Source organism: Saimiri boliviensis, chromosome 13 (assembly GCF_048565385.1).
Source record: "Saimiri boliviensis isolate mSaiBol1 chromosome 13, mSaiBol1.pri, whole genome shotgun sequence".
Taxonomy (NCBI): Eukaryota; Metazoa; Chordata; class Mammalia; order Primates; family Cebidae; genus Saimiri; species Saimiri boliviensis.
Window position 1 is genome coordinate 112,069,567 of NC_133461.1, and position 5,046 is coordinate 112,074,612.

A 5,046-nucleotide genomic window follows, 5' to 3' on the forward strand; every position below is an offset into this window, starting at 1 on the left:
AAAAAAAGGTTGGAGATGGGGGGAGACAAATAGCTTTCATTTCATTTGTCTAAAGAGGTAAAATTGCCCTTTTCTCCCTGAGGGAGAATATTAGACTTCTGTAACTTGTTCTCACTTCTTTCTTTCGCCTCAATTTATAAGACTCATCACCTCAGTGTAAAAGGCCCATGTGTTTCCTAATGTTTTATCAGGTTTAAAATACTCAAAATACTCAGCTAAGGAAACCTTTCTAATTTATTATAAAAGTCCTAACGCTCAGCAGGGGGAAATGTTGATGCCATAGGAAAAGTCCAAATAGAATTCTACTTCCACAGAAGAAAATGCTATGAGAAAAAGTTCAGGCTGGAGAACTTCTGTCTCCACTCTTTCCTTAGCAATGCACTTTTAGCAACATTCCTTTCTCCCCCATGAAAAATAAAGATTTTAAGAGGAAAAATCACTTTTTCAAGACCCTTCACGAATGAACAATAACACTTGGTGTGGGCTCGTATTGAGTAGAAATTGTCTAAAGAAATGATGGGCCAGCTGAAGTGGCTCACACCTGTGATCCCAGCACTTTGGGAGGCCAATGTGGGAAAACAGCTCAGGGCCAGGAGCTGGACACCAGCCTGGGCAACACAGTGAGACCTTGTCTCTACAAAAACCAAACTATTCAGCTGTCCATAGTGGCATGCACCTGTGGTCCCAGCTACTGAGGAGGCTGAGGCAGAAGGATCATTTGAGCCCAGGAGGAGGCTGCAGTGAGCTGAGACTGCACCACTGCCCTCCAGCCTGGGCAACAAAGGGAGACCCCCATCGCAAAAAAACCAAACACATTAAAAAGATAAAATAGAACTGTTTATATCCACATGCTTTCAACTCAAAGTTTTCCTTGGTAGAAAGCCAGGTGAGTGTGGAGGAGGAGGTCTTGGGGTCAGAGCAAGAGAGAAGCCCAGGTGGCTCCTTAGCTGGGCGTCGTGGCCACTGCCTTATCCACGCTGGCTGGTGGCCACACACAGGAGCTCGAGGTCTCACTGGAGTATTCACGAGTCCCGGGTCCCAAGCACATGGGACAGGAACAGAGTAACAGGCGTCCTCCTCCCATATCCTGGCCATGCCCTTCATCCGTTCAGAACTGCTTTCTCCGGGGGCTGTCTCAGGGCAGACCCCCCAGGAGCCTGAGAGTCCCTTGTCCTTTTCTAGGATGGGTGTGAGGCTCGAGGCCCCCCCTCCTGTGCCATGTTGGGTTCGAAGACCGTACTTGGCCCTCAGGGCTGGCACTGGAGACACCAGAGGCCATGGGGTCCCAAAAACCCCAAACCCTGTGTCCAGGGCCCCATATTTAACATTCTAATCCAACCTCAGCCCTGAAACCCAGTCTGAGGGTAGAGGGTGATCGCTAAGCTCCAGCAGCTCAGAAACACGCAAAGGCTCCTCTGTGCTCCCCCAGGACATTGAGTCCATCTGACACCCTGGGGTCGGGGGGAGGTGAGTGCGTCTGACACCCTGGGGTGCAGGGCAAGTATGTCTGACCCCCTGGGGTGGGGAGTGAGTGCATCTGACACCCTGGGGTGGAGGGCGAGTGTGTCTAACCCCCTGGTGTGGTGAGTGAGTGCATCCGACCCCCTGGTGTGGGGTGTGAGTGCATCTGACACCCTGGGGTGGGTGGGGAGGTGAATGTACTAACTTGAGTGGCCTTCACAAGCCCATGTGGCAGCACCACCCTCTGGCATAGTCCCTGTGGGTGAGGCTGTGGCTGTGGGTCCCACCTGCCCGGCTTCTGAGCCGTTTCTCAGTTCATTCTCACCTGGGGGGTGGGCAGGAGGACCTGTTCCAGGTTAGCTCCCCCAAGCCCCGGTGCCCCTGGGAACTTTCAAGGAGGAGGCAATGTGGGTGGAAGGGGAGGGGACGCTGGGGAAGACCATACCGGCCCACCCAGTACCTCCCGACCCGCTCCAGGGGAAGGGGACTGCACTTGGTGGTCCTACTGATCACTTCTTTCATTTTCTGCATTTTGTGACATTTTGGCATCTTACAGAGCGTGCTGGCCTGGCCTGGGACATGCTGTCCTCACAGGGTCAGCCCATTCTTAGAGATGGGAAGGGCTTGGCTGGGAGCTCATAAACCAACCGGCCGGAGTCCACACCCCAACACTTCCTCAGCTACTCTCACACACAAGCCCTGCCCTGCAGCACCCCTGGGCCCAGCACCAGGCAACTGGAGACCACTGTGGTAGCCCAAAGCCCACTGGAATGACTGAAACCCATACAGCGAAGCGGCTCTGCCTGCCCTGGCCTGCCTCCCTGGGAACCAGAGTCAAGGCGCCGGCCTTGGCTTCCACTTGCTCCTGGTGCTCCTAAGGTCCTGTGTGCTGTGCCGTGACCCCCTGCTGGGACCCGTGAACGGACTGAGGAATCGGGTGGCAAGTGGTAAGGGACACCCCAACTTAGAACCTCTGTGCGGGGGGAGCTTCAGGAGGCTGCAGGCACAGGTGTCAGCCCCGGGTCCCACAAGCAGCGCTAGGATCCCTGGTTCACAGGAGAGAGCGCACCTCATCTGACGCTCACTGCAGAGACAGAGAAACGCAACCTGGACACACGTCAGCGGCACTGGCACTTTCCGAGCGATTTATTTCATCTCGGCATGAACTGACAGATACACAGGGCTTTGCACTATTTACGCCGAGGATTTTACAACTCAAGCATTAATAAATACATTCACTACACAGATTGTAACAGCTGGCCTGAACTTGGCCTTCAACACATGTGGTTTACCTTTAACAAATGTTAACATTTGAGAACCACTTTGGAGGAGCTTTGATCTCACATGAGAACCCGTCTCCTGTTTTACGTCCGTTCCATCCGAATCCATTCACTTAGTGAGTCAGAAGCACCTGCCCGCACAGGGTCTGTGCTGGGTGCCTGAAGGCTGCACAGTCTGGACTCCCTCCCCATGCAGAAAAAGTGGAAATAATGTGGCCGCTGAAATAAATTCAATGCAAACGAAACAACTGCAGATTTCCATTTTCGGCTCGTGTTATCTTCTTATGAATAATAATATTGCAGAAGAAAGGGGAAAATCAGAAAGTTTACTGATTTTTAACCCCCAAATAAAACTGTAAGTTGGAAAGCATCTGAAGTAAATGAGAACACAAAAGTGCCCTTTTGTCTACGTTTCCTCCGCTAAGATCTTACAAGAGATTATGTCTTGAATCTATCTTGATTTCAGGAAAAGACAAAAGAACGTCAAAAACATCCTATTTCCAAACGGTTTACCTCAAGTTAACTAAGACTGACGGATTCAACGGCTGCTGCCAGAATTAGTGGTGACACCAAATATTAGCAGAAACAGCGCAGATGATTAATTTCTTACTCAAGTATTTGTAGCCAAACTGATATAGTCTTGAGTTTTAGTTAAGTAGCCAAAGAATTTCCACAACATTCATTTTCTTACAGGAAAAGCAGTGCCTCCACAGACTCAGAAACCAAATCCTGAAGTTCCAAATCCCAGCTCTACAAAGCTGCAGTAAGCAGTGTGGAGAGGAGGGCTGTTCTCAAGATGAAGAATAAAACCAGAAGGCAAAGGAGGAAGGCTCAAGCTCATTCCTCTGCATCCCAAATGAACCTCGATTGGCAATACAGAAGGGATTGCTGTCAATGAAGCAAAAGGTCAGGCTTCTGTGCGTAACATTTTCCCCAGAAGACACCACTGCCTTTCAGACATTTGGAAACACCCCTGTATATGGGTTAATTTCATGAGAAGTGTAGATAGCTGTCATCAAGGCACTAGCCTCATCTGACTCTTTTAACGGGTAGATCAGCAATATTTTGCACCAACCTTTTTCCTACACAGTGTTGGATGCAGACATAGAACACCACTCCGAATTGGAAACGATCCTACCTGGAGCATCAGACATTGCCAGTCTGTCTCAGCAAATACCTCTGCCCTCCCACCAGCAGTCCTGGAATCAAAGCCTTGGACGGTGTGGCTTTTCTCTTTGTTTCACGGGTGCAAACACTAGTGGCTCCACAACCCAGGTACTGGCCCCCAAAAAGCAAAAACGCTGCTGACGGCAAGGCAGGTCCTCTAATGTGTGTTTTTATGTGATACTACTATTCAGAAATGCTGCGTACACTATTCTATGTATTTCCAAAACAGGTTGGCTGAACATCCTTTAACGGTTGGTATAAATCCTTTTCTCTTATTCTTTAGGTTTTTGTGCATTTTATTGTGAAAAGGCGATGGAGAGTGCCTTGGGCTCTGCTACAGGAAGCGGTGCGATGCTACTGTGGGCATTCCTTCACTAAATGAAATGCTGGAAAGCCACAGGAACTCCCGGGGGCACGTGACGGTGCAGCTGCCCCCACCCGACGGCATCCACTTCTCTTGTCCTCTTCCAGGGACGGTGTTACTTTGGAGCCCAATTTCCACATTTCATTTTCAAACAATAAACATTACAGGAATGATTTCACAACTAAAATCACAGTGATAATAGCGTATGAGTTTGATCTTTAAGGACTGAAAATATTACCCTGGTCCGGGTCCCATTTCATATAAAAATTTCTACCATTAATAATAAAATTCTAGTGGAAAATGCAGGACAGTGTGAATGGTACATTGCTTAAAATGGACATTATTTGTTTCCTTTTGCTGTACTGTTCCTACAACCATTTCTCCAGTATACTCCTACAGAAGGCCGATAAAGTCAGGCAATATGAAGTCTGTTTTTCTTTCCCAAGATGATTAACCAAGTTGCCAATCTATCCCCTCAGTTCATGAGTAACCACGGGCAAGCAAACATGTCCCCAGAACACACTCTAATCCAGATCATAAATTCCAGTCCCCGAAGCATGCATAAGATCCAAGCTGATCACTTCTAAACACACTTCACTGAGCCTCTCATAATCACAGACTCCTTAAAAAGCATAACCTATTTTTCAATTACCCAGCAATTTCTACAGAGATGGCAGTTCCCATCACTGGCTTAACAAACAAATAATGTTAAAATAGGCATGATTTCATATAGTGACATTCCACGAACTTTCATTTATTTTCCTCTTTCAATAA